Here is a 14,204-nt window from a genome sequence, read left to right as displayed (position 1 = left end):
TTCACCATGTGCACTTTCCTCCATGGGAGTAAGGTCTCAAACAGTCTACGCTTTGATCGTTCCCTGGAAGACCAGTAGTAGTTTCCGATGCACATCTGGAGGCATTCTGTAATCTGTGGAGTGTCAGAGTGTTGATGAAGCACAGAAATTGCATCGGGATTGAATACAACAGTCACCATGCGCACATTCCTCCATGTGAGAAATGTCTCCAAGAGTTTACGATTTCATCGTTCCTTGGAAGACCAGTAGTAATTTCCGATGGACATCTGGAGGCATTCTGTAATCTGTGGACTATCAGAGTTTTGGTGAAACACAGAAATTGCATCGGGATTGAATACAACAGTCACCATGCGCACTTTCTTCCATGGGAGTAGTGTCTCAAACAGTCTACATCTTGATCGTTCCTTGGAAGACCAGAAGTAGTTTCCGATGCACATCTGGAGGCATTCTGAAATCTGTGGACTAACTGAGTGTTGATGAATCACAGGAATTGCATCGGGATTGAATACAACAGTCACCATGCGCACTTTCCTCCTTTGGAGTAATGTCTCAAACAGTCTACGCTTTGATCGTTCCCAGGAAGACCAGTAGTAGTTTCCGATGAACATCTGGAGGCATTCTGTAATCTGTGGACTATCAGAGTGTTGATGAAATACAGAAATTGAATTGGGATTGAATACAACAGTCACCATATTCACTTCCCTCCATGGGAGTAATTCTCAAACATTATACGCTTTGATCGTTCTCTGGAAGACCAGTTGTAATTTCCGATGCACATCTGGTGGCATTCTGTAATCTGTGGTCTACCAGAGTGTTGATGAAAAACAGAAATTGCATCGGGATTGAACACAACAGTCACCATGCGCACTTTCCTCCACGGGAGGTATGTCTCAAACAGTCTACGCTTTGATCGTTCCCTGGAAGACCAGTAGTAGTTTCCGATGCACATCAGGTGGCATACTGTAATCTGTGGACTATCAGAGTGTTGATGAAACACAGAAATTGAATCGGGATTGAATACAACAGTCAACATGCGCACTTTTCTCCACGGGAGTAATGTCTCAAACAGTCTACGCTTTGATCGTTCCCTGGGAGACCAGTAGTAGTTTCCGATGCACATCTGGAGGCTTTCTGTAATCTGTGGACTATCAGAGTGTTGATGAAACACAATAATTGCATCGGGATTGAATACAACAGTCACCATGCGCACTTTCCTCAATGGGAGTAATGTCTCAAACAGTCTACGCTTTGATCGTTCCCTGGAAAACCAGTAATAGTTTCCGATGCACATCTGGAGATATTCTGTAATCTGTGGACTATCAGACTGTTAATGAAACACAGATATTGCATCTACATTGAATACAACAGTCACCAAGCCCACTTTCCTGCATGGGAGTAATTCTTAAACATTCTACGCTTCGATCGTGCTCTGGAAGACCAGTAGTAGTTTCCGATTCACATCTGGAGGCATTCTGTAATCTGTGGACTATCAGAGATTGATGAAACACAGAAATTGAATCGAGATTGAATACAACAGTCACCATGCGCACTTTCCTCCATGGAGTAATTCTCAAACAGTCTACGCTTTGATCATTCCCTGGAAGACCAACTGTAGTTTCCGATGCACATCTGGAGGCATTCTGTAATCTGTGGACTATCAGAGTGTTGTGAAACACAGAAATTGCATCGGGATTAAATACAACAGTCACCATGCGCACTTCCCTCCACGGGAGTAATGTCTCAAACAGTCTACGCTTTGATCGTTCCCTTTAAGACCAGTAGTAGTTTTAGATGGACATCTGGTGGCATTCTGTAATCTGTGGACTATCAGAGTGATGACGAAACACAGAAATTGCATCGGGATTGAATACAACAGTCACCAAGCGCAGTTTCCTCCATGGGAGTAATGTCTCAAAGAGTCTACGCTTTGATCGATCCCTGGAAGACCAGTAGTAGTTTCTGATGCACATCCATAGATATTCTGCAATCTGTGGACTATCAGAGTGTTGAAGAATCACAGAAATTGCATCGGGATTGAATACAACAGTCAACATGCGCACTTTCCTCTACGGGATTAATGTCTCAAACAGTCTACGCTTTGATCGTTCCCTGGATGACCAGTAGTAGTTTCCGATGGACATCTAGTGGCATTCTGTAATCTGTGGACTATGAGAGTGTTGATGAAACACAGAAATTGCATCGGGATTGAGTACAACAGTCACCATGCGCACTTTCCTCCATGGGAGTAATGTCTCAGTGTGTACGTTTCGATCGTTCCCTGGAAGACCAGTAGTAGTTTCCGATGCACATCTGGAGGCATTCTGAAATCTGTGGACTATCAGAGTATTGTAGAAACACAGAAATTGCATCGGGATTGAATACAAGAGTCACCATGCGCACTTTCCTCCATGGCAGTAATGTCTCAAACAGTCTACGCTTTGATCGTTCCCTGGAAGACTAGTAGTAGTTTCCGATGCACATCGGGAGGCATTCTGAAATCTGTGGACTATGAGAGTGTTGATGAAACACAGAAATTGCATGAGGATTGAATACAAGAGTCAACATGCGCACTTTCCTCCACGGGAATAATGTCTCAAAGAGTCTACGCTTTCATCGTTCCCTGGAAGACCAGTAGTAGTTTCGGATGGACATCTATAGGCTTTCTGTAATCTGTGGACTATCGGAGTGTTGATGAAACACAGAAATTGCATCGGGATTGAATACAACAGTCAACATGCGCACTATTCTCCACGGGAGTAATGTCTCAAACAGTCTACGCTTTGATCGTTCCCTGGAAGACCAGTAGTAGTTTCCGATGCACATCTGGAGGCTTTCTGTAATCTGTGGACTATCAGAGTGTTGATGAAACACAGAAATTGCATCGGGATTGAATACAACAGTCACCATGTTCACTTTCCTCAATGGGAGTAATGTCTCAAACAGTCTACGCTTTGATCGTTCCCTGGAAAACCAGTAATAGTTTCCGATGCACATCTGGAGATATTCTGTAATCTGTGGACTATCAGACTGTTAATGAAACACAGATATTGCATCTGGATTGAATACAACAGTCACCAAGCACACTTTCCTGCATGGGAGTAATTCTCAAACATTCTACGCTTCGATCGTGCCCTGGAAGACCAGTAGTAGTTTCCGATTCACATCTGGAGGCATTCTGTAATTTGTGGACTGTCAGAGTGTTGATGAAACACAGAAATTGCATCGGGATTGAATACAACAGTCACCATGCGCACTTTCCTCCATGGGAGTAATGTCTCAAACAGTCTACACTTTGATCTTTCCCTGGAAGACCAATTGTAGTTTCCGATGCACATCTGGAGGCATTCTGTAATCTGTGGACTATCAGAGTGTTGTGAAACACAGAAATTGCATCGGGATTAAATACAACAGTCACCATGCGCACTTTCCTCCACGGGAGTAATGTCTCAAACAGTCTACGCTTTGATCGTCCCTTTAAGACCAGTAGTAGTTTTAGATGGACATCTGGTGGCATTCTGTAATCTGTGGACAATCAGAGTGTTGACGAAACACTGAAATTGCATCGGGATTGAATACAACAGTCACCATGCGCACTTTCCTCCATGGGAGTAATGTCTCAAACAGTCTAAGCTTTGATCGTTCCCTGGAAGACCAGTAGTAGTTTCCGATGCACATCTGGTGTCATTCTGTAATCTGCGGACCATCAGAGTGTTGATGAAACATAGGAATTGCATCGGGATTGAATACAACAGTCACCATGCGCAGTTTCCTCCATGGGAGTAATGTCTCAAAGAGTCTACGCTTTGATCGATCCCTGGAAGACCAGTAGTAGTTTCTGATGCACATCTATAGATATTCTGCAATCTGTGGACTATCAGAGTGTTGAAGAAACACAGAAATTGCATCGGGATTGAATACAACAGTCAACATGCGCACTTTCCTCCATGGCAGTAATGTCTCAAACAGTCTACGCTTTGATCGTTCCCTGGATGACCAGTAGTAGTTTCCGATGGACATTTGGTGGCATTCTGTAATCTGTGGACTATGAGAGTGTTGATGTAACACAGAAATTGCATCGGGATTGAATACAACAGTCACCATGCGCACATTCCTCCATGTGAGAAATGTCTCCAAGAGTTTACGATTTCATCGTTCCTTGGAAGACCAGTAGTAATTTCCGATGGACATCTGGAGGCATTCTGTAATCTGTGGACTATCAGAGTTTTGGTGAAACACAGAAATTGCATCGGGATTGAATACAACAGTCACCATGCGCACTTTCTTCCATGGGAGTAGTGTCTCAAACAGTCTACATCTTGATCGTTCCTTGGAAGACCAGAAGTAGTTTCCGATGCACATCTGGAGGCATTCTGAAATCTGTGGACTAACTGAGTGTTGATGAATCACAGGAATTGCATCGGGATTGAATACAACAGTCACCATGCGCACTTTCCTCCTTTGGAGTAATGTCTCAAACAGTCTACGCTTTGATCGTTCCCAGGAAGACCAGTAGTAGTTTCCGATGAACATCTGGAGGCATTCTGTAATCTGTGGACTATCAGAGTGTTGATGAAATACAGAAATTGAATTGGGATTGAATACAACAGTCACCATATTCACTTCCCTCCATGGGAGTAATTCTCAAACATTATACGCTTTGATCGTTCTCTGGAAGACCAGTTGTAATTTCCGATGCACATCTGGTGGCATTCTGTAATCTGTGGTCTACCAGAGTGTTGATGAAAAACAGAAATTGCATCGGGATTGAACACAACAGTCACCATGCGCACTTTCCTCCACGGGAGGTATGTCTCAAACAGTCTACGCTTTGATCGTTCCCTGGAAGACCAGTAGTAGTTTCCGATGCACATCAGGTGGCATACTGTAATCTGTGGACTATCAGAGTGTTGATGAAACACAGAAATTGAATCGGGATTGAATACAACAGTCAACATGCGCACTTTTCTCCACGGGAGTAATGTCTCAAACAGTCTACGCTTTGATCGTTCCCTGGGAGACCAGTAGTAGTTTCCGATGCACATCTGGAGGCTTTCTGTAATCTGTGGACTATCAGAGTGTTGATGAAACACAGGAATTGCATCGGGATTGAATACAACAGTCACCATGCGCACTTTCCTCAATGGGAGTAATGTCTCAAACAGTCTACGCTTTGATCGTTCCCTGGAAAACCAGTAATAGTTTCCGATGCACATCTGGAGATATTCTGTAATCTGTGGACTATCAGACTGTTAATGAAACACAGATATTGCATCTAGATTGAATACAACAGTCTCCAAGCCCACTTTCCTGCATGGGAGTAATTCTTAAACATTCTACGCTTCGATCGTGCTCTGGAAGACCAGTAGTAGTTTCCGATTCACATCTGGAGGCATTCTGTAATCTGTGGACTATCAGAGATTGATGAAACACAGAAATTGCATCGAGATTGAATACAACAGTCACCATGCGCACTTTCCTCCATGGAGTAATTCTCAAACAGTCTACGCTTTGATCATTCCCTGGAAGACCAACTGTAGTTTCCGATGCACATCTGGAGGCATTCTGTAATCTGTGGACTATCAGAGTGTTGTGAAACACAGAAATTGCATCGGGATTAAATACAACAGTCACCATGCGCACTTCCCTCCACGGGAGTAATGTCTCAAACAGTCTACGCTTTGATCGTTCCCTTTAAGACCAGTAGTAGTTTTAGATGGACATCTGGTGGCATTCTGTAATCTGTGGACTATCAGAGTGATGACGAAACACAGAAATTGCATCGGGATTGAATACAACAGTCACCAAGCGCAGTTTCCTCCATGGGAGTAATGTCTCAAAGAGTCTACGCTTTGATCGATCCCTGGAAGACCAGTAGTAGTTTCTGATGCACATCCATAGATATTCTGCAATCTGTGGACTATCAGAGTGTTGAAGAAACACAGAAATTGCATCGGGATTGAATACAACAGTCAACATGCGCACTTTCCTCTACGGGATTAATGTCTCAAACAGTCTACGCTTTGATCGTTCCCTGGATGACCAGTAGTAGTTTCCGATGGACATCTAGTGGCATTCTGTAATCTGTGGACTATGAGAGTGTTGATGAAACACAGAAATTGCATCGGGATTGAGTACAACAGTCACCATGCGCACTTTCCTCCATGGGAGTAATGTCTCAGTGTGTACGTTTCGATCGTTCCCTGGAAGACCAGTAGTAGTTTCCGATGCACATCTGGAGGCATTCTGAAATCTGTGGACTATCAGAGTATTGTAGAAACACAGAAATTGCATCGGGATTGAATACAAGAGTCACCATGCGCACTTTCCTCCATGGCAGTAATGTCTCAAACAGTCTACGCTTTGATCGTTCCCTGGAAGACTAGTAGTAGTTTCCGATGCACATCTGGAGGCATTCTGAAATCTGTGGACTATGAGAGTGTTGATGAAACACAGAAATTGCATGAGGATTGAATACAAGAGTCAACATGCGCACTTTCCTCCACGGGAATAATGTCTCAAAGAGTCTACGCTTTCATCGTTCCCTGGAAGACCAGTAGTAGTTTCGGATGGACATCTATAGGCTTTCTGTAATCTGTGGACTATCAGAGTGTTGATGAAACACAGAAATTGCATCGGGATTGAATACAACAGTCAACATGCGCACTATTCTCCACGGGAGTAATGTCTCAAACAGTCTACGCTTTGATCGTTCCCTGGAAGACCAGTAGTAGTTTCCGATGCACATCTGGAGGCTTTCTGTAATCTGTGGACTATCCGAGTGTTGATGAAACACAGAAATTGCATCGGGATTGAATACAACAGTCACCATGTTCACTTTCCTCAATGGGAGTAATGTCTCAAACAGTCTACGCTTTGATCGTTCCCTGGAAAACCAGTAATAGTTTCCGATGCACATCTGGAGATATTCTGTAATCTGTGGACTATCAGACTGTTAATGAAACACAGATATTGCATCTGGATTGAATACAACAGTCACCAAGCACACTTTCCTGCATGGGAGTAATTCTCAAACATTCTACGCTTCGATCGTGCCCTGGAAGACCAGTAGTAGTTTCCGATTCACATCTGGAGGCATTCTGTAATCTGTGGACTGTCAGAGTGTTGATGAAACACAGAAATTGCATCGGGATTGAATACAACAGTCACCATGCGCACTTTCCTCCATGGGAGTAATGTCTCAAACAGTCTAAGCTTTGATCGTTCCCTGGAAGACCAGTAGTAGTTTCCGATGCACATCTGGTGTCATTCTGTAATCTGCGGACCATCAGAGTGTTGATGAAACATAGAAATTGCATCGGGATTGAATACAACAGTCACCATGCGCAGTTTCCTCCATGGGAGTAATGTCTCAAAGAGTCTACGCTTTGATCGATCCCTGGAAGACCAGTAGTAGTTTCTGATGCACATCTATAGATATTCTGCAATCTGTGGACTATCAGAGTGTTGAAGAAACACAGAAATTGCATCGGGATTGAATACAACAGTCAACATGCGCACTTTCCTCCATGGCAGTAATGTCTCAAACAGTCTACGCTTTGATCGTTCCCTGGATGACCAGTAGTAGTTTCCGATGGACATTTGGTGGCATTCTGTAATCTGTGGACTATGAGAGTGTTGATGTAACACAGAAATTGCATCGGGATTGAATACAACAGTCACCATGCGCACATTCCTCCATGTGAGAAATGTCTGCAAGAGTTTACGATTTCATCGTTCCTTGGAAGACCAGTAGTAATTTCCGATGGACATCTGGAGGCATTCTGTAATCTGTGGACTATCAGAGTTTTGGTGAAACACAGAAATTGCATCGGGATTGAATACAACAGTCACCATGCGCACTTTCTTCCATGGGAGTAGTGTCTCAAACAGTCTACGACTTGATCGTTCCTTGGAAGACCAGAAGTAGTTTCCGATGCACATCTGGAGGCATTCTGAAATCTGTGGACTAACTGAGTGTTGATGAAACACAGTAATTGCATCGGGATTGAATACAACAGTCACCATGCGCACTTTCCTCCTTTGGAGTAATGTCTCAAACTGTCTACGCTTTGATCGTTCCCAGGAAGACCAGTAGTAGTTTCCGATGAACATCTGGAGGCATTCTGTAATCTGTGGACTATCAGAGTGTTGATGAAATACAGAAATTGAATCGGGATTGAATACAACAGTCACCATATTCACTTCCCTCCATGGGAGTAATTCTGAAACATTATACGCTTTGATCGTTCTCTGGAAGACCAGTAGTAGTTTCCGATGCACATCTGGTGGCATTCTGTAATCTGTGGACTACCAGAGTGTTGATGAAAAACAGAAATTGCATCGGGATTGAACACAACAGTCACCATGCGCACTTTCCTCCACGGGAGGTATGTCTCAAACAGTCTACGCTTTGATCGTTCCCTGGAAGACCAGTAGTAGTTTCCGATGCACATCAGGTGGCATTCTGTAATCTGTGGACTATCAGAGTGTTGATGAAACACAGAAATTGAATCGGGATTACATACAACAGTCACCATGCGCACTTTCCTCCACGGGAATAATGTCTCAAAGAGTCTACGCTTTGATCGTTCCCTGGAAGACCAGTAGTAGTTTCCGATGGACATCTATAGGCTTTCTGTAATCTGTGGACTATCAGAGTGTTGATGAAACACAGAAATTGCATCGGGATTGAATACAACAGTCAACATGCGCACTTTCCTCCACGGGAGTAATGTCTCAAACAGTCTACGCTTTTAATCGATCCCTGGAAGGCCAGTAGTAGTTTCCGATGCACATCTGGAGGCTTTCTGTAATCTGTGGACTATCAGAGTGTTGATGAAACACAGAAATTGCATCGGGATTGAATACAACAGTCACCATGCGCACTTTCCTCAATGGGAGTAATGTCTCAAACAGTCTACGCTTTGATCGTTCCCTGGAAAACCAGTAATAGTTTCCGATGCACATCTGGAGATATTCTGTAATCTGTGGACTATCAGAGATTGATGAAACACAGAAATTGCATCGAGATTGAATACAACAGTCACCATGCGCACTTTCCTCCATGGAGTAATTCTCAAACAGTCTACGCTTTGATCATTCCCTGGAAGACCAACTGTAGTTTCCGATGCACATCTGGAGGCATTCTGTAATCTGTGGACTATCAGAGTGTTGTGAAACACAGAAATTGCATCGGGATTAAATACAACAGTCACCATGCGCACTTCCCTCCACGGGAGTAATGTCTCAAACAGTCTACGCTTTGATCGTTCCCTTTAAGACCAGTAGTAGTTTTAGATGGACATCTGGTGGCATTCTGTAATCTGTGGACTATCAGAGTGATGACGAAACACAGAAATTGCATCGGGATTGAATACAACAGTCACCAAGCGCAGTTTCCTCCATGGGAGTAATGTCTCAAAGAGTCTACGCTTTGATCGATCCCTGGAAGACCAGTAGTAGTTTCTGATGCACATCCATAGATATTCTGCAATCTGTGGACTATCAGAGTGTTGAAGAAACACAGAAATTGCATCGGGATTGAATACAACAGTCAACATGCGCACTTTCCTCCACGGGATTAATGTCTCAAACAGTCTACGCTTTGATCGTTCCCTGGATGACCAGTAGTAGTTTCCGATGGACATCTAGTGGCATTCTGTAATCTGTGGACTATGAGAGTGTTGATGAAACACAGAAATTGCATCGGGATTGAGTACAACAGTCACCATGCGCACTTTCCTCCATGGGAGTAATGTCTCAGTGTGTACGTTTCGATCGTTCCCTGGAAGACCAGTAGTAGTTTCCGATGCACATCTGGAGGCATTCTGAAATCTGTGGACTATCAGAGTATTGTAGAAACACAGAAATTGCATCGGGATTGAATACAAGAGTCACCATGCGCACTTTCCTCCATGGCAGTAATGTCTCAAACAGTCTACGCTTTGATCGTTCCCTGGAAGACTAGTAGTAGTTTCCGATGCACATCTGGAGGCATTCTGAAATCTGTGGACTATGAGAGTGTTGATGAAACACAGAAATTGCATGAGGATTGAATACAAGAGTCAACATGCGCACTTTCCTCCACGGGAATAATGTCTCAAAGAGTCTACGCTTTCATCGTTCCCTGGAAGACCAGTAGTAGTTTCGGATGGACATCTATAGGCTTTCTGTAATCTGTGGACTATCAGAGTGTTGATGAAACACAGAAATTGCATCGGGATTGAATACAACAGTCAACATGCGCACTATTCTCCACGGGAGTAATGTCTCAAACAGTCTACGCTTTGATCGTTCCCTGGAAGACCAGTAGTAGTTTCCGATGCACATCTGGAGGCTTTCTGTAATCTGTGGACTATCGGAGTGTTGATGAAACACAGAAATTGCATCGGGATTGAATACAACAGTCACCATGTTCACTTTCCTCAATGGGAGTAATGTCTCAAACAGTCTACGCTTTGATCGTTCCCTGGAAAACCAGTAATAGTTTTAGATGCACATCTGGAGATATTCTGTAATCTGTGGACTATCAGACTGTTAATGAAACACAGATATTGCATCTGGATTGAATACAACAGTCACCAAGCACACTTTCCTGCATGGGAGTAATTCTCAAACATTCTACGCTTCGATCGTGCCCTGGAAGACCAGTAGTAGTTTCCGATTCACATCTGGAGGCATTCTGTAATCTGTGGACTGTCAGAGTGTTGATGAAACACAGAAATTGCATCGGGATTGAATACAACAGTCACCATGCGCACCTTCCTCCATGGGAGTAATGTCTCAAACAGTCTACGCTTTGATCTTTCCCTGGAAGACCAATTGTAGTTTCCGATGCACATCTGGAGGCATTCTGTAATCTGTGGACTATCAGAGTGTTGTGAAACACAGAAATTGCATCGGGATTAAATACAACAGTCACCATGCGCACTTTCCTCCACGGGAGTAATGTCTCAAACAGTCTAAGCTTTGATCGTTCCCTGGAAGACCAGTAGTAGTTTCCGATGCACATCTGGTGTCATTCTGTAATCTGCGGACCATCAGAGTGTTGATGAAACATAGAAATTGCATCGGGATTGAATACAACAGTCACCATGCGCAGTTTCCTCCATGGGAGTAATGTCTCAAAGAGTCTAAGCTTTGATCGATCCCTGGAAGACCAGTAGTAGTTTCTGATGCACATCTATAGATATTCTGCAATCTGTGGACTATCAGAGTGTTGAAGAAACACAGAAATTGCATCGGGATTGAATACAACAGTCAACATGCGCACTTTCCTCCATGGCAGTAATGTCTCAAACAGTCTACGCTTTGATCGTTCCCTGGATGACCATTAGTAGTTTCCGATGGACATTTGGTGGCATTCTGTAATCTGTGGACTATGAGAGTGTTGATGTAACACAGAAATTGCATCGGGATTGAATACAACAGTCACCATGCGCACATTCCTCCATGTGAGAAATGTCTCCAAGAGTTTACGATTTCATCGTTCCTTGGAAGACCAGTAGTAATTTCCGATGGACATCTGGAGGCATTCTGTAATCTGTGGACTATCAGAGTTTTGGTGAAACACAGAAATTGCATCGGGATTGAATACAACAGTCACCATGCGCACTTTCTTCCATGGGAGTAGTGTCTCAAACAGTCTACGACTTGATCGTTCCTTGGAAGACCAGAAGTAGTTTCCGATGCACATCTGGAGGCATTCTGAAATCTGTGGACTAACTGAGTGTTGATGAAACACAGTAATTGCATCGGGATTGAATACAACAGTCACCATGCGCACTTTCCTCCTTTGGAGTAATGTCTCAAACAGTCTACGCTTTGATCGTTCCCAGGAAGACCAGTAGTAGTTTCCGATGAACATCTGGAGGCATTCTGTAATCTATGGACTATCAGAGTGTTGCTGAAACACAGAAATTGCATCGTGATTGAATACAACTGTCACCATGCGCACTTTCCTCCATGGGAGTAATTCTCAAACAGTCTACGCTTTGATCATTCCCTGGAAGACCAGTAGTAGTTTCCATTGCACATCTGGAGGCATTCTGTAATCTGTGGACTATCAGAGTGTTGATGAAATACAGAAATTGAATCGGGATTGAATACAACAGTCACCATATTCACTTCCCTCCATGGGAGTAATTCTGAAACATTATACGCTTTGATCGTTCTCTGGAAGACCAGTAGTAGTTTCCGATGCACATCTGGTGGCATTCTGTAATCTGTGGACTACCAGAGTGTTGATGAAAAACAGAAATTGCATCGGGATTGAACACAACAGTCACCATGCGCACTTTCCTCCACGGGAGGTATGTCTCAAACAGTCTACGCTTTGATCGTTCCCTGGAAGACCAGTAGTAGTTTCCGATGCACAGCAGGTGGCATTCTGTAATCTGTGGACTATCAGAGTGTTGATGAAACACCGAAATTGAATCGGGATTACATACAACAGTCACCATGCGCACTTTCCTCCACGGGAATAATGTCTCAAAGAGTCTACGCTTTGATCGTTCCCTGGAAGACCAGTAGTAGTTTCCGATGGACATCTATAGGCTTTCTGTAATCTGTGGACTATCAGAGTGTTGATGAAACACAGAAATTGCATCGGGATTGAATACAACAGTCAACATGCGCACTTTCCTCCACGGGAGTAATGTCTCAAACAGTCTACGCTTTGATCGATCCCTGGAAGGCCAGTAGTAGTTTCCGATGCACATCTGGAGGCTTTCTGTAATCTGTGGACTATCAGAGTGTTGATGAAACACAGAAATTGCATCGGGATTGAATACAACAGTCACCATGCGCACTTTCCTCAATGGGAGTAATGTCTCAAACAGTCTACGCTTTGATCGTTCCCTGGAAAACCAGTAATAGTTTCCGATGCACATCTGGAGATATTCTGTAATCTGTGGACTATCAGAGATTGATGAAACACAGAAATTGCATCGAGATTGAATACAACAGTCACCATGCGCACTTTCCTCCATGGAGTAATTCTCAAACAGTCTACGCTTTGATCATTCCCTGGAAGACCAATAGTAGTTTCCGATGCACATCTGGAGGCATTCTGTAATCTGTGGACTATCAGAGTGTTGTGAAACACAGAAATTGCATCGGGATTAAATACAACAGTCACCATGCGCACTTTCCTCCACGGGAGTAATGTCTCAAACAGTCTACGCTTTGATCGTTCCCTTTAAGACCAGTAGTAGTTTCCGATGGACATCTGGTGGCATTCTGTAATCTGTGGACTATCAGAGTGTTGACGAAACACAGAAATTGCATCGGGATTGAATACAACAGTCACCATGAGCACTTTCCTCCATGAGAGTAATGTCTCAAACAGTCTACGCTTTGATCGTTCCCTGGAAGACCAGTAGTAGTTTCCGATGCACATCTGGTGTCATTCTGTAATCTGTGGACCATCAGAGTGTTGATGAAACATAGATATTGCATCGGGATTGAATACAACAGTCCCCATGTGCACTTTCCTCCATGGGAGTAAGGTCTCAAACAGTCTATGCTTTGATCGTTCCCTGGAAGAACAGTAGTAGTTTCCGATGCACATCTGGAGGCATTCTGTAATCTGTGGAGTGTCAGAGTGTTGATGAAACACAGAAATTGAATCGGGATTAATTACAACAGTCACCATGCGCACTTTCCTCCACAGGAATAATGTCTCAAAGAGTCTACGCTTTGATCGTTCCCAGGATGACCAGTAGTAGTTTCCGATGGACATCTGGTGGCATTCTGTAATCTGTGGACTATCAGAGTGTTGATGAAACACAGAAATTGCATCGGGAATGAATACAACAGTCACCATGCGCACATTCCTTCATTGGAGTAATGTCTCAAACAGTCTACGATTTGATCGTTCCCTGGAAGACCAGTAGTAGTTTCCGATGCACATCTGGTGTCATTCTGTAATCTGTGGACCATCAGAGTGTTGATGAAACACAGAAATTGCATCGGGATTGAATACATCAGTCACCATGTGCACTTTCCTCCATGGGAGTAAGGTCTCAAACAGTCTACGCTTTGATCGTTCCCTGGAAGACCATTAGTAGTTGCCGATGCATATCTGGAGGCATTCTGTAATCTGTGGAGTGTCAGAGTGTTGATGAAACACAGAAATTGAATCGGGATTAAATACAACAGTCACCATGCGCACTTTCCTCCACGGGAATAATGTCTCAAAGAGT

Source organism: Schistocerca gregaria, unplaced genomic scaffold (assembly GCF_023897955.1).
Source record: "Schistocerca gregaria isolate iqSchGreg1 unplaced genomic scaffold, iqSchGreg1.2 ptg000285l, whole genome shotgun sequence".
In the NCBI taxonomy this organism is placed as follows: Eukaryota; Metazoa; Arthropoda; class Insecta; order Orthoptera; family Acrididae; genus Schistocerca; species Schistocerca gregaria.
Note: the sequence above shows the minus strand (reverse complement) of the source record.